At 42.6% G+C, this 27040-nt stretch overlaps 1 protein-coding gene across 5 annotated transcripts in view; it reads left to right on the top strand.

Moving 5' to 3' along the window:
- The window catches only part of LOC120046552 (bifunctional heparan sulfate N-deacetylase/N-sulfotransferase 2-like), a 213384-nt gene that overhangs the window by 79585 nt on the left and 106759 nt on the right, over nucleotides 1-27040 (top strand). For all 5 annotated transcript variants that reach the window (XM_038991893.1, XM_038991890.1, XM_038991894.1 and 2 more), the window contains exon 2: nucleotides 19877-19919. The gene's annotated coding sequence lies outside the window, so the exon portion shown is untranslated. The remainder of the gene's footprint in view (nucleotides 1-19876; nucleotides 19920-27040) is intronic.

Raw genomic sequence — 27040 nt, forward strand, 5'->3', positions numbered from 1 at the left:
GAAAAGCCCTTGTGTGTGAGGTGCTCCAAATAACCTCCTGCAACTTGGAGATGACTGGTGCCGTTGCTATAGAAATTGTTTACTGAGTGTGGATCTATTTTGCTCAGGGTCTGTAGATGCCTCACCTCACCTGGGACCTCGGCAGTCCGTAAAAGCGAGCATTGAAAGGTTTTATGTGTTTGTTTGTGAGGCTACAGTCTGTAGAATAAAGCGTGGGCAGAAGGAGAATCAGAAAGCCTATAACTATGAGAACTGACATTCCTTTTTCTCTCTCTAATCTTTCTCTCTCTGGGAACTGAATGTCATCTCTCCTTACCTGTGGTTCTCTGCAGAGCAGATCTTAGTAGTCTGTGTGAGTGGGTGGAAGAGTAGTCTGCCAATGAGAACTGTGGGAGTTGCAGTTGACATAGAGCTTGTGCTCAATTCACCACAACAGAGCCCAGGCCAGCAGTCCCCTCCCATTCAGATGGCCCATGTGCTGTGTCCCCAGCAGCCCCTGGGAGATGGCCTAGATGTATTAATTATTGTTACCTTGAATAGAATTATCAGCCCTTTATCTCACACAAATCATAAATGTAACACTGTTTGCCGGTCCCATCCCTGAGAGAAAATGCAGGTCTATGCACTTTTCCGGGTGACACTTTGTATTTATTCTTCTGGTCATGTTGTTCAGTGTGAATGTGCTTTGCTCGGAGAGTTTGTGTGTGTATTTGGCTGCGGTTCCCATGACAACTGTGGTCCGTCTCTTTGCTGGTGTCTGTGTTCCTCTGGTACTGTCTACACTTGACAGTTACATGTGATTTCTGCTTTCATGAAGTTTGCATTGAAAAGACTGGTCTAGATGCACAGAAGTCGCTTTGTGGTCTGATTGTGTTCAGGTCTGGCTGACCACTTCAGGAGGTGGTCAGGGAAGCATTGTGTGTGGATTTCTCCTCAGTTTAGACACCGAAGAAGGCCGAAGAAATTTGGCTTGGCCCCTAAGACCTCACAAACTTATACAGATGTACAATTGAAAGCATACTGTCGGGCTGTATCACCACCTGGTACGGCAACTGTACCGCCCGCAATGCCTTCCCTCCAGGACACCTACAGCACCCGATGTCACAGGAAGGCCTAAAAGATCATCAAGGACCAACCACCTAAGCCACGGCCTGTTCACCTGACCTGCTGTCATCCAGAAGGCGAGGTCAGTACAGGTGCATCAAAGCTGGGACCGAGAGACTGAAAAACAGCTTCTTTCTCAAGGCCATCAGACTGTTAAATAGCCATCACTAGCCAGCTCCCACCCGGTTACTCAACCCTACACCTTACAGGCTGCTGCCTTATATACATAGACATGGAATCACTGGTCACTTTAATAATGTTTACATACTGCTTTACTAATTTCATATGTATATACTGTATTCTGTTCTACTTTATTTTAGTCAATGCCACTCTGACATTGCTCTTCCTAATATTTTCTATATTTCTTAATTCCATTACTTTTAGATTTGTGTGTATTGTTGTGATTTGTTACATATTACTGCACTGTTGGAGCTAGGAACACAAGCATTTCGCTACACCCGCAATAACATCTGCTAAATATGTGTATGTGACCAATTAAATTGTATTTTATTTGAAATTCCAGAAATTAACTTTTAACTTCTTATGGCTGCTTCCCGCTAACGGGATCGATATGACAACAGCCAGTGAAAGTGCAGGGCGCAAATTTAAACAACAGAAATCTCATAATTAAAATTCCTCAAACATACATGTGTCTTATATCATTTTAAAGGTAATCTTGTTGTTAATCCCACCAAAGTGTCCGATTTCAAATATGCTTTTCAGCGAAAGCACTACAAACGATTATGTTAGGTCACCACCAAACCACAATAAGCTATTCCCAGCGAAATATAGCAGTCACAAAAAGCAGAAATAGAGATAAAATGAATCACTAACCTTTGATGATCTTCATCAGATGACACTCATAGGACTTCAGGTTACACAATACATGCATGTTTTGTTTGATAAAGTTCATATTTATATAAAAAAATCAGTTTACATTGGCGCGTTACATTCACTAGTTCCAAAAACATCAAGTGATTTTGCATAGCCACATCGTTTCAACAGAAATACTCATCATAAATGTAGATGATAATACAAGTTATACACATGGAATTATAGATATACCTCTCCTTAATGCAACCGCTGTGTCAGATTTTAAAAAAAAGTAACGGAAAAAGCAAATCATGCAATAATCTGAGACGGCGCTCAGAACAATAGCCAAATTAGCCGCCATGTTGGAGTCAACAGAAACCAGAAAATACATGATAAATGTTTCTTTTGATGAACTTCATCAGAATGCAGTCCTAGGAATCCCAGGTCCACAATAAAGGCTTGATTTGTTCGATAATGTCCGTTATTTATGTCCACTTAGCTACTTTGGTTAGCGCGTTTGGTAAACAATTCCAAAGTCACAAAGCGCGTCCACTATAACGTGACGAAATGTCCAAAAGTTCCATAACAGTCAGTAGAAACATGTCAAACGATGTACTGAATCAATCTTTAGAATGTTGTTAACATACATCTTGAATAACGTTCCAACCGGACAATTAGATTGACTTCAGTTGAGCGATGGAACGGAGCTGCCTCTCACGTGAACACGCGTGGTCAAAGCATGGTCAGCTCGTGGCAGTGGTGACTAATTCCTGTCTCCTTCGGCCCCCCTTCACATTAGTCATCAGACAAAGTTCTATTGACTGTTGACATCTAGTGGAAGCCGTAGAAAGTGAAAACTCATCAATATCTCGCTGTAATTTCGATGAGAGCTTGGTTGAAAATCTGCCAGCTCAGAAAAAATTCAAACAGGAAGTGGAACTTCTCAGGTTTTTGCCTGCCATATGAGTTCTGTTATACTCACAGACATCATTCAAACAGTTTTAGAAACTTCAGAGTGTTTTCTATCCAATACTAATAATAATATGCATATATTAGCAACTATGACTGAGCAGGTTGTTTACTCTGGGCACCTCTGTGCACCTTTCATCCAAGCTACTCAATACTGCCCCTGCAGCCATACGAAGTTAACAAGGCACACCTGTTAATTGAAATACATTCCAGGTGACTACCTCATGACGCTGGTTGAGAGAATGCCAAGAGTGTGCAAAGCTGTCATCAAGACATAGGGTGGCTACTTTGAAGAATCTCAAATAGAAAATAGGGATTTGTTTAACACTTTTTTTGGTTACTACATGATTCCATATGTGCTATTTCATAGTTTTGATGTCTTCACTATTATTCTACAATGTAGAAAATAGTGAAAATAAAGAAAAACCCTTGAAGGAGTAGGTGTGTCCAAATTTGTAATTGGTATTGTATATGATCAGAATACTAAAGCTGCATGAACTGTCAAGTCTAGACATGGCCTCCGAGGGGGGTTGACATTTTTTAGAGTCGGCAGTCAGGCTATATGACACAGCGAAGTCTTAAACAGCTGCCTGCTAGCTAGCGTTTGTGCGTTTGTGTTGGATAGCAATGCAAATTTAGGAATTATGTGCAGAAACTGTACAAGGGGAAGCAACGATAGATACACACAGCGAGACATGGGTTAACGTGACCACGCCCCCGAGTAGGGTACAGTCATAGCTGTGAGCTCCGGTTACTCGATACATTTGTGTGTTCGAAGCACTTCACCACCAGTAAATCGCTAACACTTGTTTGTATCTAACTAGCTATGCGTATTGCATAAAATGTTAGCTTGTAGGAAGGACTAGTGAGCTGTGTCTGTTCAAATAACAGCTACAGTTGAAGTCGGAAGTTTACATACACCTTAACCAAATACATTTAAACTCAGTTTTTCAATTCCTGACATGTAATCCTATAAAAAGTGGATTTGTATAAATCATATGTATAAATTCGGTATACATTATAAATGTATAAATCCAGTATAAATTCCCTGTCTTAGGTCAGTTAGGATCACCACTTTATTTTAAGAATGTGAAATGTCAGAATAATAGAGAGAATTATTTATTTCAGCTTTTATTTCTTTCATCAAATTCCTAGTGTGTCAGAAATATACATACACTCAATTAGAATTTGGTAGCATTGTCTTTAAATTGTTTAACTTGGGTCAAACGTTTTGGGTAGCCTTCCACAAGCCTCCCACAATAAGTTGGGTGAATTTTGGCCCATTCCTCCTGACAGAGCTGGTGTAACTTGTCAGGTTTGTAGGCCTCCTTGCTCGCACGTGCTTTTTCAGTTCTGCCCACAACTTTTCTATAGGATTGAGGTCAGGGCTTTGTGTTGGCCACACCAATACCTTGACTTTGTAGGCCTTAAGCCATTTTGCCACAACTTTGGAAGTATGCTTGGGGTCATTGTTCATTTGGAAGACCCATTTGCCCCCAAGCTTTAACTTCCTGACTGATGTCTTGAGATGTTGCTTCAATATATCCACATAATTTTCCTACCTCATGAAGCCATCTATTTTGTGAAGTGCACCAGTCCCTCCTGCAGCAAAGCACCCCCACAACATGATGCTGCTTGCAAGCCTCCCCCTTTTTCCTCCAAACATAATGATGGTCATTATGGCCAAACAGTTCTATTTTTGTTTCATCAGACCAGAAGACATTTCTCCGAAAAGAACGATCTTTCTCCCCATGTGCGGTTGCAAACCGTAGTCTGGCTTTTTTATGGCGGTTTTGGAGCAGTGGCTTCTTCCTTGCTTAGCGGCCTTTCAGGTTATGTCGATATAATACTCGTTTTACTGTGGATATAGATACTTTTGTACCCGTTTCCTCCAGCATCTTCACAAGGTCCTTTGCTGTTGTTCTGGGTTTGAAATGCACTTTTCGCACCAAAGTACGTTCATCTCTAGGAGACACCGCTCAGGAAGGAGACTGCGTTCTATGACGGCTGCGTGGTCCCATGGTGTTTAAACTTGCATACTATTGTTTCTACAGATGAACGTGGCACCTTAAGGCATTTGGAAATTGCTCCCAAGGATGAACCAGATTTGTGGAGGTCTACAATTGTTTTTCTGAGGTCTTGGCTGATTTCTTTGGATTTTCCCATGATGTCAAGCAAAGAGGCACTTCGTTTGAAGGTAGGCCTTGAAATACATCCACAGGTACACTTCCAATTGACTCAAATGATGTCAATTAGCCTATCAGAAGCTTCTAAAGCCATAACATCATTTTCTGGAATTTTCCAAGCTGTTTAAAGGCACAGTCAACTTAGTGTATGTAAACGTCTGACCCACTGGAATTGTGATACAGTGAATTATAAGTGAAATAATCTGTCTATAACCAATTGTTGGAAAACTTACTTGTGTCATGCACAAACTAGATGTCCTAACTGACTTGTCAAAACTATAGTGTGTTAACAAGAAATTTGTGGAGTGGTTGAAAAACGAGTTTTAATGACTCCAACCTAAGTGTATGTAAACTTCCGACTTCAACTGTATAATATTCCTCTGCATGTGGATATTTATGCAAACCTAGAGATTCCACCAAGTAGGTGTAGATATCACCATAGGCTACTTTGGGCCATTGGTAGGGTTGTTTCACCAGCTGTTCTCCGGGAAGTTGAATGGACATATAGGCAAGCCAACAAGAATACGTTTTTCTAAATACCTAGAGCATTCAAGGGCAGGCAAAGACTGGAAGTAGTTGCGCGACATATCTAAGACTAGTGAATTCGATCGATATTAACTTCTCTCGCTAGCCAGTCAGCTAACCGGCGAAAAAGCTATGGGTAAACAAACAGTGAAGTAAGTATAATGCAACAGTTTTACTAGCTTTATTGTCAGTTTTAGCAGGTTGGGTAACAAATTAGAATGGCAGAATAAGTATCATACAAATCATTCGTTGTTGTGATAGCCAAGTATGTTAATAAAAAAGTTGATTGAAATGACAAAAGTGTCAGTAATTTGTTTAGGATTAGGCCAAAGTTAGGATAATTATATGGGAGTAATGGGAGCACCCTACGACTGTACCCTACTTGTGGGCGTTGTCACGTTAAGCCACGCCTCGCCGTGTGTATCTAAACAATAGTTAAAGTAGAGGCAATGAACTGAAACCACGGAGGCCCAGCAAAGGCATGACGTTTTAGTGTCGATGTCACCAAAGCATCCCAGTCATTTTTCTTGCACTGCTAATTTCTGAGGCGATATATCTGATCTGGACGGGGTCTTGCATTAGACACCCTTCTCCTTCCCATGTTTTTAGTCCATGGAGTAATTGTTTACACAGCCATGACACCCAAATCCACACTGCAAAGCGGGCTGCAGCAATCGCCCCCGAAGATCTCACACTGTTATTACTGAGAAGCTGCAAAATCCAATTTGGGTCTCTTATCAGATGTATGGCTTGAAATACATCTTATGTGCCTTTTCAGAGCTGAACCAACTTGCACACTGTGTGAAAATGAGCTGATTGTGGCAGCAAATGGGAAGTTGCTTTCTAGTGCAAGGTTGTTTTTCACATGAAATGAAAATGTTCTCTTGTCATCTGACACACTTTATCGAATCCTCTTCTTGATAGGACTGTTGCCCTTGGGGGCATTAGGCTATATCTAGTGTGTTTGTGTGGGTTATGGGCTTACGCGGTTCAGGGCCTTGACTCACACTCAAAAACAGGAGCAAAGGTTTTGATATGGTCAACAAAAACGAGCATTTATATTGGGCAAGCTTCGTTTGCAAAACTAATCCTACTTTTTCTTGTCCATTTTAATGCAAAACCGGGTTTCTCTGCTTCTCCTCCCTCCTAGTGGCCTTCTTTCTGCCTGCCTGCTTGGTCGTGGAGGAAAGGATGGGGTAGTGGGTGGAGAACTGGGGCAGATGGAAGTAGGGGGCCAGGACTGCCTGCTGGGTGCCATTCAGCTCACACAGACCCAGCAGTGTGGGCCAGAGAACACCAGCGTCCAGCAGCCTACCCCCACCTCCCCTCCACCCCTTGCCTCTCTCCACACCCCCTGTTCTAAATCCTCTATCTCTCTCCCTCAGCCCCTTCCATGTCTACTCTATTCATGTCTGAATGAAATGGGTTTACACTCCAGCCTTTATACAGTGTGATGTGTTGTGGTTCAGGATTGTGAGAGCTGTTCATTGCCGTTGCCTCACACTGGCTTTGTGTGTCTGTGTGAACAGATGCTTCAGGCAATGAGCTAGGAATCTGGGTTGTAAGGAGAGGTTACTTGTGATAACTAGGGATGTGCATCTTTCCCTTTCAAGATGATTCAATGCGTATCTAGATACAAGGGCTCCGATATGATACAGGAACGATACATTTCAGTTTTAAACGATTCTGTGCGTTTCGGTTCCACAACCATAAGACCCACTAACAATGACATAATTTTATCAAAATAGTTTCGCTTGCTTTTTGGCAATAATCTCTGATCTGGATTTCAAGTCTGTCTTTTAAAATACCCCGTTTTGTTACAAATTTAAGCAGAACCATGCATATTGCAAATTCACTAATAATGACTAACTTGTAGCAGTCATTATAGAAAATGAACACCGGTCTCATCAACAATCTCTCAAGCCCACGTGCTAGTGATTAGCCAGTTAATCTTTACATTTCAAGTTTAGACAACTTGGATCTATTTGCTAGCTAACAGGGTTGAACAGTGGAATCGTTATGAACACACCCTTCTGTTCATCTCCAACTGTTTAAACAGCATGGAAGCCTGTTCACTTTGTTCAGATGTTGAAATCAAGTGGCCTACCTTATTTCTCAGAATGAGAACGAGTTGCCAATTCCTTATATAACTGTGTTTAATACTTACTGCACATTTATAAAACACAGACTAGACAGCTAGTACAACAGTCTTTGGCTAACATGCTGCTAGTGGTACCGTAATGCCGTGCGCGACAAACTGAGCATTCTAAAATATGTCCGAATAATGTGGGCATTGCCTGACTAGATGAACAGCCTGCTCCCGACACAGAGTGTGTCCATGTGGTAGCTAGTCAGTCTCGCCATTTGAGATGTTGTCTAGCTCATTATAACGGCATGTGGTTTGACTGCAACAAGCGCAACAGCCTTCAATTGAAATGGCGGAAAACAAATGAAGGCGGCTACATAAAAACTGATCAGAAATGAAATCGCTGAATAATTATATTGGAGCAGTAGAACTTCAAAATTGGCTAACATGACTTTTCAAGAACCAAAGTAGTGTTACCGATACCAGGTTTAGCGAAACAATACTCAATACCATCACGATACTCGATACTAACACGATACCACGGCAAGAAAAGAAGGCAAGTTGAAAAGTGAAGCACATTTGCATCAAGTTCGGTAAATAAATGCGGGTTAGATTTCCGGCACAACAAACGCATATGCATCTGGTGGACATCGGACGTAAAGTGTTCTAGTCTGTATGGACATGGTTTTGTAAACAGTAATTAACAGTTTCAACATGTCTACATGAGAGGTCGACCGATTATGATTTTTCAACGCCAATAACCATTATTGGAGGACCAAAAAAGCCGATACCGATTAATCGGACGATTTTTATATATATTTGTAATAATGACAATTACAACAATACTGAATGAACAATGAATCATTTTATTTTAACTTAATATAATAGATAAATAACATATATTTAGTCTCAAATAAATAATGAAACAACAGTGTTGGAGAAGAAAGTAAAAGTGCAATATATGCCATGTAAAAAAGCTAACGTTTAAGTTCCTTGCTAAGAACATGAGAACATATTAAAGCTGGTGGTTCAATATTCCCAGTTAAGAAATTTTAGGTTGTAGTTATTATAGGAATTATGACGTGTCGACTATTTCTCTCTGTACCATTTGTATTTCATGTACCTTTGACTATTGGATGTTCTTATAGGCACTTTAGTATTGCCAGCCTAATCTCGGGAGTTGATAGACTTGAAGTCATAAACAGCGCTGTGATCAAGCATTGCTAAGAGCTGCTCGCAAACGCAGTAAAGTGTTGTTTCAATGAATGCTTACGAGCCTGCTGCTGCCTAACACCGCTCAGACTGCTCTATCAAATAACAAATCCTTAACTTAATTTTAATAAACACACAGAAATATGAGCCTTTTGTCCTTAATATGGTAAAATCCAGAAACTATCATTTCGAAAAGAAAACGTTTATTCTTTCAGCGAAATACGGAACCATTCCGTATTTTGGCGAACGGGTCGCAACCCTAAGTCTAAATATTGCTGTTACATTGCACAACCTTCAATGTTATGTCATAATTATGTAATTACGGTCTTTGTTAGGAAGACACACAGTTGTCAACGAGCCAGGCTGCCCAAACTGTTGCATATTCCCTGACTCTGCTCGCACTGAACGCAAGAGAAGGGACACAATTTCCATAGGTAATATTGTCTGCTAACATGCATTTATTTTAACAAAATATGCAGGTTTAAAAAATATATACTTCTGTGTGTTGATTTTAAGAAAGGCATTGATGTTTGTGGTTAGGTACATTTGTGCAACGAATCAGCTTTTTTTCACGAATTCGCTTTTGTTAAAATCATCACCCGTTTGGCGAAGTTGAAGTAGGCTGTGATTCGATGATAAATCAACAGGCACCACATTGATCAAATCAAAGTTTATTTGTCACGTGCGCCGAATACAGCAGGTGTAGACCTTAGAGTGAAATGCTTACTTACAGGCTTTCAAACAAAGTGTTTGTAAATTTACAAAGACCTGGGGATTTCTTGGCACTGAATGTGATCAAGGGTAGCTGGAATCAGTAGGAATTCTCCTGGGATGTTTCAGGTAGACAACATGTGGGAATGCTCTTAACCAATAGTGCAAAAAGGGTATTAGGTGAACAATAGGTAAGTAAAAAAATTAAACAACAGTAAAAAGACAGGCTATATACAGTAGCAAGGCTATAAAAGTCGTGAGGCTACATACAGACACAGGTTAGTCATGCTGATTGAGGTAGTATGTACATGTAGATATGGTTAAAGTGACTATGCATATATGATGAACAGAGAGTAGCAGTAGCGTAAAAGAGAGGTTGGCGGGTGGTAGGTGGCGGGACACAATGCAGATAGCCCGGTTAGCCAATGTGCGGGAGCACTGGTTGGTCGGCCCAATTGAGGTAGTATGTACATGAATGTATAGTTAAAGTGACTATGCATATATGATAAACACAGAGTAGCAGCAGCATTAAAAGAAGGGTTGGGGGGGCACACAATGCAAATAGTCCGGGTAGCCATTTGATTACCTGTTCCAGGAGTCTTATGGCTTGGGGGTAAAAACTGTTGAAGCCTTTTTGTCCTAGACTTGGCACTCCGGTACCGCTTGCCATGCGGTAGTAGAGAGAACAGTCTATGACTGGGGTGGCTGGGGTCTTTGAGGGGGAATAGGCTGAGGGGGAATAGGCTTTGTCGTGCCCTCTTCACAACTGTCTTGGTGTGTTTGGACCATTCTAGTTTGTTGTTGATGTGAACACCAAGGAACTTGAAGCTCTCAACCTGCTCCACTATAGCCCTGTTGATGAGAATGGGGGCGTGCTCGGTCCTCCTTTTCCTGTAGTCCTGGTCATCTCCTTAGTCTCCTTAGTCTTGGTTACGTTGAGGGATAGGTTGTTATTCTGGCACCACCCGGCCAGGTCTCTGACCTCCTCCCTATAGGCTGTGTCGTCGTTGTCGGTGATCAAGCCTACCACTGTTGTGTCGTCTGCAAACTTAATGATGGTGTTGGAGTCGTGCCTGGCCATGCAGTCGTGGGTGAACAGGGAGTACAAGAGGGGACTGAGCACGCACCCCTGGGGAGCTCCAGTGTTGAGGATCAGCTTGGCAGATGTGTTGCTACCTACCTTCACCACCTGGGGGCGGCCCGTCAGGAAGTCCAGGATCCAGTTTCAGAGGGAGCTGTTTAGTCCCAGGATCCTTAGCTTAGTGATGAGCTTTGAGGGTACTATGGTGTTGAACGCTGAGCTGTAGTCAATGAATAGCATTCTCACATAAATGTTCCTTTTGTCCAGGTGGGAAAGGGCAGTGTGGAGTGCAATAGAGATTGCATCATCTGTTTGGGTGGTATGCAAATTGGAGTGGGTCTAGGGTTTCTGGGATAATGGTGTTGATGTGAGCCATTAACTTCTTTGATATAGGGGGCAGCATTTTCACATTTGGATGAATTGCGTGCCCATAGTGAACTGCCTCCTACTCTGTCCCAGATGCTAATATATGCATATTATTATTACTATTGGATAGAAAACACTCTGAAGTTTCTAAAACTGTTTGAATGATGTCTGTGAGTATAACAGAACTCATATGGCAGGCAAAAACATGAGTAGGAATCCAAACAGGAAGTGAGAATTCTGAGACTGCTCAATGTTAAACTCATCGCCTATTCAATTCCCTGTAATATATGGATCTGTTTGCAACTTCCTGCGCCTTCCACTAGATGTCAACAGTCGGTAGAACGTTGAATAAAGTTTATACTGTGTTGTGGGGCCGGATGGGAGGGGAATGAGTCAGTGGTCTGGCAGATTGCCAGTTCCTGGTCATGCGCTTTCCTCATGATATCGCCTTGCGTTCCATAACTTCTACAGACATGAAAGAATGCTCCGGTTGGAACGTTATTGGATATATATGATAACAACATCCTGAAGATTGATTCTCTACTTACTTTGACCAGTTTATTCGACTTGTAATATAACTTTTTGAAGTTTTCGTCCGACGTTTGCCTGCATCTGCGCGAGTGTTTGGACACGTGTACTACACATGCTAGCAAAAGTAGCTACTTGGACATAAGTAATGGACATTATCGAACAAAATAACAATTTATTGTGGAACTAGGATTCCTTGGACTGCATTCTGATGAAGATGATCAAAGGTAAGGGAATATTTATGATGTAATTTCGTATTTCTGTTGACTCCAACATGGCGGAGAAATGTTGTTAAATCTGAGCGCCGTCTCAGATTATTGCATGGTGTGCTTTTTACGTAAAGTTTTTTTGAAATCTGACACAGCGGTTGCATTAAGAACAAGTGTATCTTTAATTATATGTAAAACATGTATCTTTCATCAAAGTTTATGATGAGTATTTCTGTTATTTGACGTGGCTCTCTGCAATTTCTCCGGATATTTTGGAGGCATTTCTGAACATGGTGCCAATGTAAACCGAGATTTGTGGATATAAATATGCACATTATCGAACAAAACATAAATGTATTGTGTAACATGATGACCTATGAGTGTCATCTGATGAAGATCATCAAAGGTTAGTGATTAATTTTATCTCTATTTCTTTGACTACTATCTTTTGCTGGGAAAATGGCTGTGTTTTTCTGTGGCTATGTACTGAGCTAACATCGTTTGGTGTGCTTTCCCCGTAAATCCTTTTTGAAATCAAACACGTTGGCTGGATTCACAACATGTGTAGCTTTAATTTGGTGTCTTTCATGTGTGACTTCATGAAAGATAGATTTTTATAGTAATATATTTGAATTTGGTGCGCTACATTTTTTCTGGCTTTTGGCCAAGTGGGACGCTACCGTCCCACATATCCCAGAGAGGTTAACAACCTTTCAGAGCACTTCATGGCTACGGACGTGAGTGCTACGTGTCTGTAGTCATTTAGCCAGGTTGTCTTTGTGTTCTTGGGCACAGAGACTATGGTGGTCTGCTTGAAACATGTTGGTATTACAGACTCAATCATGGACATGTTGAAAATGCCAGTAAAGATACCTGCCAGTTGGTCAGCACATGCCCGGAGCACACGTCCTGGTAATCCGTCTGGCCCCCGCAGCCTTGTGTATGTTGACCTGTTTAAAGGTCTTACTCACGTCGGCTACAGAGAGCGTGATCACACAGTTGTCTGGAACAGCTGATGCTCTCATGCATGCCTCAGTGTTGCTTGCCTCGAAGCGAGCATAGAAGTGATTTAGCTCGTCTGGTAGGCTAGCTCTCGGCTGTTCTTCCCTTTGTAGTCTGTAATAGTTTGCAAGCCCTGCCACATAAGACGAGCGTTCGAGCCGGTGTAGTATGATTCAATCTATGGCCCTGTATTGACGCTTTGCTTGTAATCCATGGCTTCTGGTTGGGGTATGTACATACAGTCACTGTGGGGACGACGTCCTCGATGCAGTTATTGATAAAGCCAGTGACTGATGTGGTGTACTCCTCAATGCCATCGGAAGAATCGCGGAACATGTTCCAGTCTGTGATAGCAAAACAGTCCTGTAGTTTAGCATCTGCTTCATCTGACTTTTTTATAGACCGAGTCACTGGTGCTTCCTGCTTTAATTTTTGCTTGTAAGCAGGAATCAGGAGGATAGAGTCTTGGTCGGATTTACCAAATGGAGGGCGAGGGAGAGCTTTGTACGCATCTCTGTGTGTGAAGTACAGGTGATCTAGACTTTTTTTCCCTCTGGTTGCACATTTAACATGTTGATAGAAATTTGGTAGAACTGATTTGAGTTTCCCTGCATTAAAGTCTCCCGCAACTAGGAGCACCGCCTCTGGGTGAGTGGTTTCCTGTTTGCTTATTTCCTTATACAGCTGACTGAGTGCGGTCTTAGTGCCAGCATCTGTCTGTGGTGGTAAATAAACAGCTACGAAAAGTATAGCTGAAAACTCTCTAGGCAAGTAGTGTGGCCTGCAATTTATCACAATATACTCTACTTTAGGCGAGCAAAATCTAGAGACTTCCTTAGATTTTGTGCACCAGCTGTTGTTTACAAATATGCACAGACCGCCCCCCCCTCCCCGTCTTACCGGAGTGTGCTGTTCTATCTTGCCGGTGCAGCGTATATCCCGCTAGCTGAATATCCATGTCGTCATTCAGCCACGATTCCGTGAAACATAGGATATTACAGTCTTTGATGTCCCGTTGGTAGGATATTCGTGATCGTACCTCGTCTAATTTATTGTCCAAGGATTGCACGTTGGCGAGTATTATTGACGGTAATTGCAGCTTTCCCACTCGCCTTAAGGAATCCGGCTCGTTGTCCTCTGTACCTGTGTCGCTTCCTCTTGCAAATAACGGTGATGTTGGCCCTGTGGGGTGTTTGGAGAATGTCCTGTGCGTCCTCCTTGTTGTAGAAAACATCTTTGTCTAATCCGAGGTGAGTGATTGCTGTCCTGATATCGACAAGCTATTTTTTGCCATAAGATACGGTTGCAGAAACATTATATACAAAATAAGTTACAAATAACGCAGAAAAAAACATATAATAGCACAATTGGTTGGGTGCCCCGTAAAACTGCTGCCATTTCTTCCGGCACCATTTTATATGCAACGCAGGACAAGCTAGTTAACCTAGTAATGTCATCAACCATGTGTAGTTAACTAGTGATTATGTGAAGATTGATAGTTTTTTTTATAAGATAAGTTTAATGCTTGTTAGCAACTTACCTTGGCTCCTTGAAGGCACAAGCTCCTTTTGACGCTGCACTCGCGTAACAGGTGGTCAACCTGCCACGTAGTCTCCTCGTGGATTGCAATGTAATCAGCCATAATCGGCGTCCAAAATTTTTACCGATTGTTATGAAACCTTGAAATCGTCCCTAATTAATTGGCCATGCCGATTTTATGTCGAGCCCTGACACACACAGACGGGCACATTCAAATGCCGTTGGTACCGCTTCAGAAAGTTGGTTTATTTTTGCTCACTTGCACATTTACGATTTGAATAACGTGACCTGGTACATTTTTACACTGGCACCTTTGCAACCAATTCGAAATGTGTCGCACTGCCAAGTCTAACGGTCGCAAATGTTTTGGTTGCGGTATCGAACCCTGGGTGTGTGTGTGTGTGTAAATGGGAAGGTGCACACAACACAGAAGGGGCGAAGGAGAGTAAACCAAAAAGACAATATGAGAACAAGTGGACAAAAAAGCTCAGAAATAAAACAAATCTATTTTTTCATGTACACTGATTGTTTAAAGCAAAACTACCAAAACTATTGCTGATGGTGAACCTTAACTATTTAAATAAAAGTCCCGTTCAGCAGGTAGGCTATAGCCAGATGAGTGACGTCTCCGGTAAAACACAATTTTCAACAGTGCATAGATAAGAATAACCTAGCAAATTGCGTAGGTTGTCACTTAACTAATAAAGCTTAATATCACGCAAGCCATTTTAGCATTTAAATGCTTAAATGCAAGATCAGGAACAGGCCTCCTACCTCATGTTGGTCAGCACACAAAAGCTGGGCACAATGCGCAGTTTGATTAGGCTAATGGTATTCCCTGGGGGTTGTTCGGCATGCAAAATTACTTGTAGATCAATGACTGTTATTTGTATCACGTTAAACTGGCTTTGGTGCTGTTGTGTCCCTTCTCTCTTTGACAATCTCGCTCTGCAATTTCACTCTGATCTATAGTGTGCTTCATCACACTGTTAGAAATTGCCTTGGCGAAAACGATAGCGATGCTCAATGTTTATTTACGGCTAACTCATTCTGCTTGCTCTCTCAATATGCGTGCTCTGTGTGTGTTTACGGACTCTGCAAATGGATTTCCCCTCATTGGGACTGACCTTTTCACGTTGGCTCTTTTCATTGGAGCTGTACATAATGTTTTCTGCGCCTGCATTAGCATGAGAGGAAGAGTGCCTGGCTGTCAGCTCAGAGATGTCACCTCGTAAACCTTCTCTACGTCCTCTGCCTCTCGATTCTGATTGAATGCAAAGGGCAGAGAAAGAAAGAAAACAGCTCCCTCACTCTCTGCTGTGGCCAGTTTATGACTATGCTAATGCTGCTCACAGGTGTAGATAACTGTTAGCCTTATACTAATTGCGCTAATATTAACGTCTCACTCTCCCATGTCGGTAAACAGTTTGCCATTCAATCCAAGCTAAGTAGTGGAGGGCTGTCAGACCATTAGGGAAGAGTGTTGAATCTTAAATCTCCATCCCCCTGGCCTGCGGTGTGGTCCGATTATTAGGCTGCTGTGTAATTCGTCCCTGGGGCTCCAGGTAGAATCCCTCTCCTAAATCAGTACTAATCTACTACCTGTTGCCCGTGTCTCTCTCCCCCTCCACCACCCTCTGTATGGGGCGTATGGCTGCAGAGTGGAGTGAGGGAGTGCGAGGGAGAGGCGAAAGGCGCAGACAATAGGATTAGCAGCACCATCCCCAGCCGGGCGGAATGTGTTTGTGCTGCTACACCGTTAATTGGCGTATATATCATGGGGGCAGCATAAAGCCATGAATAAGATTTGCAGCAACTTTGGTGGGTAAACAATGGCAACAGTCCCTGTTTGAGCCGGTGCTGCTGCAAGATACGTGCAACAGCAGTGAGATGATCCCTCATCCGCTTTATTAAGGTGATGGGAGATGTCGGTGTCTGTTGTAGTTCTGTAGAGGGGGTGTTTGTGTGTCTGTACACGTTTGTGTGTGCGTGCCGGGAGTGGGTGCATGTGTTTGTGTGCTCATGTGTTTGTGTGTACATGTCATCCTGTGTGCCTTCTTGTATGAGAAGTGGTTAGAGAGCTGGACATGGGTGTGGCTAAATATGTTCCAGGGGTAAATGAGGGTTGTCAGCAATGTTCCTTCAAATCTTTTTGGGGCTCTGAGCAAATGAGCAGTGAGCAGAAACTTGAACGTTGTGAGAATTTTGTGCAACTTCCGCCGCGTATTTACAGTTAACACTGAGGCTGTTCCCTTACAGTTTTAGACAGTAGCCAATAGGCTATTGTGGCATAATGTAGGTCTATCAGAGTGGCCTACCAACAAATCCGATGGAGACAATCTCATTACGTTTTCACATGGAAATAGCTTTTGATTTCTATGATATAGCCTATGAGGCGAACTCGGTGAAGTTTAATCTCTTGCGTCTTCTGCCCAGAAGAAATGGCAGGCCACCCAGAGACGCACAAGATTGAACTTCACCGAGTTCGCCCCATTAGTTTGCACTATATAGAGCAAATGTTTTTCTGTGATCGAATCAACATTATATCAGCCCCTTTTCAATGCAACAAACATAAACGAATCTAACTTTGCAAGATTGAGTCTGATTTTGTTGTAGGCAGAGCCAGAGCGCAAAGGAGTAGAATTATATTGGTGGGTAGGTGCGCGACTGCGCACTCGCGCAGTTTAGCGAGAACAGTTGTCGTCAGTAATGTGTAATACATACATACACTATATATACCAAAGTATGTGGACACCCCTTCAAATTAGTGGATTTGGCTAATTTGGCAGTAGAATGGCCTTACTGAAGAGCTCAGTGACTTTCAACGTGGTACTGTCATGGGATGCCACCTTTCCAACAAGTCAGTTCATCAAATTTCTGCACTGCTAGAGCCGCGAAGTGGTAGGCCACACAAGCTCACAAAACGGGTACGTTGAGTGCTGAAGCGCTTAGCGCATAAAAATCACCTGTCCTGGTTTGCAACACTCACTACCGAGTTCCAAACTGCCTCTGGAAGCAACGTCAGCACAATAACTGTTCGTTGGGAGCTTCATGAAATGGGTTTCCATGGCCAAGCAGCCAAGCGTCGGCTGGAGTGGTGTAAAGCTCGCCGCCATTGGACTCTGGAGCACAAGAAACCGTTCTCTGGAGTGATGAATAACTCTTCATCGTCTGGCAATCCGGTGGATGCCAGGAGAATGCATAGTGCCAACTGTAGAGCTTGGTGGAAGATAATAATGGTCTGGGGCTGTTTTTCATGGTTTGGGCTAGGACCCTTAGTTCCAGTGAAGAGAAGTCTCAATGCTACAGCATACAATGACATTTTATACTATTCTGTGCTTCCAACTTTGTGGCAACAGGTTGGGGACGGTCCTTTCCTGTTTCAGCATGACAATGCCCCTGTGCACAAAGCGAGGTCCATACAGAAATTGTTTGCCAAAATCAGAGTGGAATAACTGTCCTGCACAAGGGCCCTGACCTCAACCCCATCGAACACCTATGGGATGAATTGGAACGCCAAACTGCGAGCCAGGCCTAATGGTCCAAAATCGGTGCCCGACCTCACTAATGCTCTTGTGGCTGAAGGTAACCAAGTCCCCGCAGCAATGTTCCAACATCTAGTGGAAAGCCTTCCCTGAAGAGTAGAGGCTGTTATAGCAGCAAAGGGGGGACCAACTCATATTAATGCCCATGATTTTGGAATGAGATGTTGGACGAGCAGGTGTCAACATACTTTTGGTCATGTAGTGTATGTAAAGCTGTGTTCTGGTGTGTTATTCATCTTTTATAGCAGTAGCAGGAGATAGCAGTGCATTATTTATCTGCCCAGGCAGATTCCGCTCCATCAGGGGCGATGTGCGTTTGACATGTGATGCATTTATGCAGCAGGAGCGTTTTCTGGAGCACACTAGGTTGAGTAGCAGGCTACAGCACAACCTCTACCTCCATACCACTTTTGTACCCCCTCCACCACCACTACCCTACCTTCAACTGTGAGCTCCCCTCTCCTTCCTTCCCCTAACTGTGTCTCCAGCAGGGCCTAAAATGAACACCCGCCACATGCAAATGGCGGGTAAGATTTCTATTTCACCAGCCACAGGGCTCCACAGTGAGAGTATTTCACTTGCATTTGTGAATGAAAATAGACAAGTATGATCACATTTATAGTAAAATAATTTATAATTTTCAAAGTATTTCCACCATTTTGTTTCATAGCTGGTTAATTAATCGCACAAAGTCAAAGAACTACGAATCTTATTGAGCCTATTCCACCTCGTGCTGCAACACTGCCTGGCTGGGGGCTGTGCTTTAGAAGCGCTGGGCACAGGCATACAAGTTGGTCTAATTTACTCGAAACGAAAGTCTGCTCAAGTGAGACTTTGCCTTTGTGTTTGTTGGCTATTTACATTGTTTTGTTCACAAGGTAGGTTATTTTTCTATGTTTGAATTTCAACTGCTAGGGAAGAGAAGACGATGCTTCTACTCGTCAGACTCAATCTCACAGGCACAAAAACATGGCTAGTAGCGCTACCGCGGTAACCTCCCACCCTTAAAGGGGCAGGTGAACATTTTTGTCTCGTCTTGTGATATTTTGGTTAAAAGACTCGGGTCCCAATTTTTTAGATGAAACAATATAACACATGTATTACTATTAAGAAGTAACTGATGTATTGTTTTAGAAACATTACAAAGCATGTTCATTTGTTTTTTTTTGTGTTTTGTTGGTGTAATTTTTGCAGCTAAAATATATTTTGTTTATGAAAAAGTTCGTAAACTCCGCTGTTAATTTGTCCTGTCTGAGTTGACAAGGTAAAGAGAGAACCTCATGCATTGGGACCAGCTCCTTCACAACATGGCTCAATTATTATACATGTAGTGTCTGGTAGATCTACCTGCTCTAGGTAGATCTAAAAAGCCCCCTAACCCTGACTGTGTCTCATCAGTATCTCTAACATGGACACCTCTCCAATATCAGTTCCTTTATAATCACAGATAGGTGACAGGACTGGATAGGATTTATCCATATTTCTTATCCTGCCATGGAAGCTAGTTAAAACGTACTATTTAGAGACTGCTTCTGTGGGTCTGTACTGGGAGCCCTCTCTCGCTCTCTGGCCTGCCCTTGGATCAGTTGGCTCTGCCCACTACAAAGCAAATACCACCTGGGAGAAAGAGAGGGATATGGTGACTCAGGGTCAAGCCAAGGTGAGGGCTCTCCTCCAGCATCTTACCACCATGTGATGCTATTGAGCCCGCTTGTCTGTCTTCGTCTCTCATCTCTCTTGCTCTGTCGTCCTTGACAACCCTGGGGCTTCAAGCTGTGAGGAGGACTGAGGGACATATTGCCTTTCAAACTGGGCAACCGTGAAACACTTTTCTCCCTCTTTTTAAATGGAAGAGACTGCTGTGAAGATGCTCCCCCACAGCCCTATGTGTATTTTAAGCTCGCTTGCTGAGGTGGGCGGCTCATATTAATGTAGGTGTGAACAGCAGGGGTTCATTTTTGGATCATTAATGAATCCCGTTTCTCTCCTCTTCTCTGCAGGCCCTCGTCTCGTCTCGCCTCATAGACTGCTGCTCATGCTGAGGTAAGGTGCTCTTCAAAGACAACTGGGTGTGCTGTTCTGTGTTTATATTCTTTTGGGTGTGGGTGTTTGTGTGCGTGTATGCGATTTCATACAGTGTGTGTACGTTCACACATCCCATATGTGTTAGTTTGCGAATGTGTCGGTGTCAGAGGATGATAGAATTTAACATAGCACAAAGAGCTTTGCATTTGCTGGTTCTATGATTGGTTCACTTGTGGACCCCGGCCTACAATAGCTCATATTGGCTGAATCACATACCAACTATACCTGAATCAACAGCAACACAGTCTCACAGAAAGTTCTCACACAGACTTTGACCTGGATTCTGAAGTGGGATTAGACACGCCGACTACCTGAATAACCAAAAACAGAAATGTGAACTGACGAACAGCGCACGCATGTACACACACACACACATTGGCAGAAATACACGCACAGATCTGTAGCCTGTCTCTGCAGTGAGCTTGATAACAGATCTTTGCAAGGGGGCAGCCACCCATATCGAAGGCAACTGGATCCTAGTGAAGGGGCTTTGTTGGGGAGGGAAACGACAGCATGGAACTCAAAGGACCCCCGCTGCCATTGCTAAGGCTAAACTTTGTCGAACATGGGCCTGAACCCAAGCAGGACGGAAGCTTTTCATTTCTTTGGGTTGGCTTCATCTAGGGTTGGGCGATAGTACGATAGCATTGTAAATTGCCGATGATTGACAGCCATCGTTGATGGTGACAACATCGTGATGTAACAGACGGTTGAGATGGTTAAGCCTATTGGAACTTGACTGACGCTGTGTCTCGCAGCGCACAGCAGGGCAGCACACAAGTGCCATTTTGAGTAATTTGCCTATTCCTATTTGCTATAGCCTATTTCAATAAATATGTTATATAGCCTACAGAACGCAAGAGAGGAATGTAGGCCAGACAGAACAGAGAATTCCACCAAAGCGGCGCAAAATTCTTAAACCTTTTTTTATTTTATTTTAGCTATGTTGTGTCTAGCTGTAAAAAAAAACAACTATAAAAGCCTATATTCCATTCTCTCTTCATTTGATAGGCCATGAATATGACTGACTGCTATGCTTCATCGTTTTATGCATAGCTTTCTCCCGATCAAACAATGAATGTAACAGTTCCATCTCCAAGTTATTTGAATAGCCTAAAAAAAGTAAGGTAGCCAGAGGACTAATAATGAGGGAACATTCAATAGCTTATAAAAAAAAATGTAATTACAAGTTTAATCAAGTTGAAGCTTATTTTGAAAGAAATTATCCATGCGGGTCGGGTAATCCCTCCATGTGAGGTTGAAAACCAAACGGCCAATAACCTATCCTCCTCCTAGCCCTATCATAAAAGCTTCAAGACAAGTAAAAAATGATGAACAGTAGCTTATTTCTAGTTTACAAAGTTGTTGTGGCTTTCAAAAAGAGCAAGAATGAAAGTCTGTAGCCTAAACCTAGGCCTAGGCTATTCTTAATCACAGCTTTATGAGAGAGTGAAAAAAACAATGATTTATTTTTATATCATTTTATGAGACAGATAAAGTCATTATTATCCAGTTCTGCTTCTAGGCCTATAACCTAGCTCTCTAGGGTAAGACAGCCCGTTTCTCATCAGACAGTCACTGCTCCATCATGTGCACACCCCTCAGATAAACGCACACAAACCTCTTCTGCTCCTCCACCAGAAAGGGATATTAGAGAAGATTTTCCATTGCCTTCACTTAGCCTCTTCCCAGGCTTTGAACAACATCTTTCAGCATGATTCATCCAGTTGCATTCGATTTCGAGCTATAGCCCAACTGTCGATTTAAGCTGAGTTTATTGTATTTTATTTGGGGGAGGGGGGCAGTCCAATAGGGGTGATAGCATCGTATATCGCAATATTTTAGGGGTACATAATCATTATAGGACAAAGGTTGACATCGCCCAACCCTAGTTTCATCACAATACTAGTACGGAGCCTGATCCTGACGAAATTACAGTACAGTGGAGTCTTTCTTTTCAGTCCCTAAACAGATGACTCCTTGCTTCCAACCCTATGTTTTCATTTTATCAACGGTTGTACTGAAAGACCAGGGTCAAGGGGCTTAAGACTCTCCTTGCACACCCTTGCTCGATGTTGTGGCGTAACATACAAAGGTCACACATTCATGTCTCAGTGTTACCTTTGGTTTCTCACCAGCTGTCTTTTTCTATATTCTCCTTGTATTCCTTCTTCCTTCCTCCCAAATGATGAATGATTAATTTAAAGCCTCCAGATAATAGTTCAGTTGCTGCTGCTCTAGCGCCTGTGCCCTGGGTCACTTCTCCTTCTCCCACCTTCAGATCACAGTAACCAACCAAGAGGCCCCTTTCTCTGTCCCTGGCAACCCACAAGCTCGGCCTCTTAGATCAACCACCCCCCTACGGCTGGCAGTGCTGTCGCTTTCTCTCTCTCCCTCTCCTTCTCCCCCCCTTCCTTCTGGCGTTGGTGTACTAATGTGTTTCTATAATTCATTGTTAGTTTGGGAAAGGCATGTTCACCCAGCCCGATCGCCCGCAGTGATGCATCTGTGAGTGATTTTCCAATGACAAATAAATGAAATCGGTGGGATGAAGGGAGGGTGAGGAGAGAACAACAGGAAAACAGATGATTCATTATATTTATTCTGTTACAGTGAGCAGGCCAACGTGTCAATCATCTGCTGAGCCTTGTTTCATTCCAAACTTGCCACATTATGAATTGGAACAACTTAGTGAAAGAGATGTACGGTACACACTAAGGCTGACCCCATTTAGTCGACTGGTCGATTGTTTTTTTTAGTCGATAGACTGTTGGTCGACCGAGATTTCTTTAGTTCGAGCAGTAGCAAAAAATATATATCATAGTGTACAGGACAACTATCTGATTCACGCATGTCTGAGTGGACTGATCCATTGTGAAGGCCGTGGGTTTGGCACAGTCCATCAGTCTAAGACGTGGTACTGAATTTGTATATGGTTATATTACATACAGGTCAAGTTGGAAGTTTACATACACTTAGGTTGGAGTCATTAAAACTGGTTTTTCAACCATTCCACAATTGTATTGTTAACAAACTATAGTTTTGGCAAGTCGGTTAGGACATCTACTTTGTGCATGACACAAGTAATTTTTCCAACAATTGTTTATAGACAGATTATTTCACTGTATCACAATTCCAATGGGTCAGAAGTTTACATACACTAAGTTGACTGTGCCTTTAAACAGCTTGGAAAATTACAGGAAATGATGTCATGGCTTTAGAAGCTTCTGATAGGCTAACTGACATCATTTGAGTCAATTGGAGGTGTACCTGTGGATGTATTTCAAGGCCTACCTTCAAATTCAGTGCCTCTTTGCGTGACCTCATGGGAAAATCAAAAGAAATCAGCCAAGACCTCAGAAAACAAATTGTAGACCACAAGTCTGGTTCATCCTTGGGAGCAATTTCCAAATGCCTTAAGGTGCCACGTTCATCTGTAGAAACAATAGTACGCAAGTATAAACACCATGGGACCACGCAGCCGTCATACTGGTCAGGAAGGATACGCGTTCTGTCTGCTAGAGATGAACGTACTTTGGTGCGAAAAGTGCAAATCAATCCCAGAACAACAGCAAAGGACCTTGTGAAGATGCTGGAGGAAACAGGTACAAAAGTATCAATATCCACAGTAAAACGAGTCCTATATCGACATAACCTGAAAGGCCGCTAAGCAAGGAAGAAGCCACTGCTCCAAAACCGCCATAAAAAAGCCAGACTACGGTTTGCAACTGCACATGGGGACAAAGATCGTACTTTTTTGGAGAAATGTCCTCTGGTCTGATGAAACAAAAATAGAACTGTTTGGCCATAATGACCATCGTTATCTTTGGAGGAAAAAGGGGGAGGCTTGCAAGCCGAAGAACACCATCCCAACCGCGAAGCATCATGTTGTGGGGGTGCTTTGCTGCAGGAGGGAGGAAGGAAAATTATGTGGATATATTTAAGCAACATCTCAAGACTCCAGTCAGGAAGTTAAAGCTTGGTCGCAAATGGGTCTTCCAAATGGACAATGACCCCACTGGGAATGTGATGAAAGAAATAAAAGCTGAAATAAATCATTCTCTCTACTATTATTATGACATTTCACATTCTTAAAATAAAGTGGTGATCCTAACTGACCTAAGACAGAGAATTTTTACTAGGATTAAATGTCAGGAATTGTGAAAAACGGAGTTTAATGTATTTGGCTAAGGTGTATGTAAACTTCCGACTTCAACTGTAAGATCAACTGTGCAACACTAATAAAAATATTATTTTAGAGCAAATATGCTTTCCCCTGCATTGGATAGTGGTTGCTGTCCACGGTTCAGAAACGCATGTGCGCATTTGAATTGGTGCCTTTTCTTCGGCCATGTTGATATGTGCATAATAGCAAAGTTACCCAGCATATTGGTGTTGAGAACAATGCGGCAGAGGCAGCAGCAGAATGAGCTGCCCTTGCCTTATTGTCTAAGAGTGAGGAGAGAGGAAACCCCAACTTAATTAGGTCTATAATCAATAGCCTAAGTGTTGAATGTGCCTGGCTTTATAAATCATCAATACATTCACAGATGACAGATCCTGCTTCTGTAGCCTGTTTAGTGTTTGTTTAATAGCCTACTGATTCCGTGAGTACCAAGCCTCACGCAACATGTCAAGTAAACGATTTCACAAATGCAGCTGTTTTTAATCTTGCTTTAATCTTGCAGCAACTTAGTCCCTTTGAATACTTAGTCCCTTTGAATACTTAGTCCCTTTGAATACTTAGTCCCTTTGAACACTTAGTCCCTTTGAATACTTAGTAGCTTTACACTTTGTTTTTATTTTTTTTTCGTTGGAACATTCTCTCTGGGATTATTCATAATTTACTTAGTTTACCCTGTTCCAAATTCTCCGTATTTTTTTTATTTATAATAATAATAACGCTCTATTTCTTGATCTCCTTCTCATTGTTATTATTACTATTATTATTATTATTATTATGATGATCATAAGTAATGTCATTATCATTAGTAGGTTTAGTATAGCTGCCTTGTTTAACCACCATTGAGCTGTAGGCCTAAGAGCACATCCTGTTTAGTCTTAATACTGTAACTTACTTACGCCTACATTTCTAATCTTACAGTGCATGCGGAAAGTATTCAGACCCCTTGACTTTTTCCACATTTTGTTACATTACAGCCTTTTTCTAAAATGGATTTAAACAAAAAAAAATCCCTCATAATTCAATACACAATACCCCATAATGACAAAGCAAAAACAGGTTTTTAGAAATGTTTGCAAATAAAAACAACTAAACTGAAATATCACATTTACATAAGTATTCAGACCCTTTAATCAGTACTTTGTTGAAGCACCTTTGGCAGCGATTACAGCCTCGGGTCTTCTTGGGTATGACGCTACAAGCTTGGCACACCTGTATTTGGAGAGTTTCTCCCTGTCTTCTCTGCAGATCCTCTCAAGCTCTGTCAGGTTGGATGGGGAGCGTCATTGCTATTTTCAGGTCTCTTAAGAGATGTCCGATTGGGTTTACCTCCTGAGCAACCAGTAAACATTCCCCCGTTTTGAGTTTTATTTGTAATTTCCTCCAATTTTATTTGTCACATGCGCTGAATACAACCGGTGTAGACCTTACAGTGAAATTCTTACTTACAAGCCCTTAACCAGCAATGCAGTTTTCAGAAAAATACCAACACATATAAAAAAATACATTTAAAAAAAGTAACAAATAATTCAAGAGCAGCAATAAAATAACAATTGCGAGGCTACATACAGGGGGTACCGGTTAGTCAAGGTAATTGAGGTAGTATGTACATGTAGGTAGTATTATTAAAGTGACTATGCAAAGATGATAACAGGGAGTAGCAGCAGCGTAAAAGAGGGTGGGGGGTAGATGTATGGGTAGCCATTTGATTAGATGTTCAGTAGTCTTATGGCTTGGGGGTAGAAGCTGTTTAGAATCCTCTTGGACCTAGACTTGGTGCTCTGGTACCGCTTGCAGTGAGAACAGTCTATGACTAGGGTGGCTGGAGTCTTTGACAATTTTAAGGGCCTTCCTCTGACACTGCCTAATATATAGGTCCTGGATGGCAGGAAGCTTGGCCCCAGTGATGTACTGGGCCATACGCACTACCCTCTGTGGTGCTTTGCGGTCGGAGGCCGAGCAGTTGCCATACCAGGCAGTGATGCAACCCGTCAGGATGCTCTCTGATGCAGCTGCAGAACCTTTTGAGGATCTGAGGACCCATGCCAAATCTTTTCAGGCTCCTTAGGGGGAATAGGTGTGTGTTTGGACCATGATAGTTTGTTGGTGATCCGGACGCCAAGGAACTTGACGCTCTCAACCTGCTCCAATACAGCCCCGTCGATGAGATTGGGGGCGTGCTTGGTCCTCCTTTTCCTGTAGTCCACAATCATCATCTTTGTCTTGATCATGTTGAGGGAGAGGTTGTTGTCCTTGCACCACACGGTCAGGTCTCTGACCTCCTCCCTATAGGCTGTCTCGTCGTTGTCAGTGATTAGGCCTACCATTGTTGTGTCATCGGCAAACTTAATGATGTTGATGCCTGGCCGTGCAGTCATGAGTGAACAGGGAGTACAGGAGGGGACTGAGCACACACCCCTGAGTGGCCCCCGTGTTGAGGATCAGCGTGGCAGATGTGTTGCGGCCCGTCAGGAAGTCCAGGATCCAGTTGCAGAGGGAGGTGTTTAGTCCCAGGGTCCTTAGCTTAGTGATGAACTTTGAGGACACTATGATGTTGAACGCTGAGCTGTAGTTAATGAAGAGCGTTCTAACATAGGTGTTCCTTTTGTCCAGGTGTGAAAGGGCAGTGCGGAGTGCAATAGAGATCGCATCATCTGTTGATCTGTTTGGGCGGTATGGAAATTATAGAGGGTCTAGGGTTTCTGAGATAATGGTGTTGTGAGCCATGACCAGCCTTTCAAAGCACTTCACGGCAACAGACGTGAGTGCTACGGGTTGGTAGTCATTTAGGCAGCTTACCTTAGTGTTTTTGGGCACAGGGACTATTGTGGTCTGCTTGAAACATGTTTTTATTACAGACTCCGACAGAGAGAGTTTGAAAATGTCAGTGAAGACA

This window comes from Salvelinus namaycush, chromosome 4 (assembly GCF_016432855.1).
Source record: "Salvelinus namaycush isolate Seneca chromosome 4, SaNama_1.0, whole genome shotgun sequence".
In the NCBI taxonomy this organism is placed as follows: domain Eukaryota; kingdom Metazoa; phylum Chordata; class Actinopteri; order Salmoniformes; family Salmonidae; genus Salvelinus; species Salvelinus namaycush.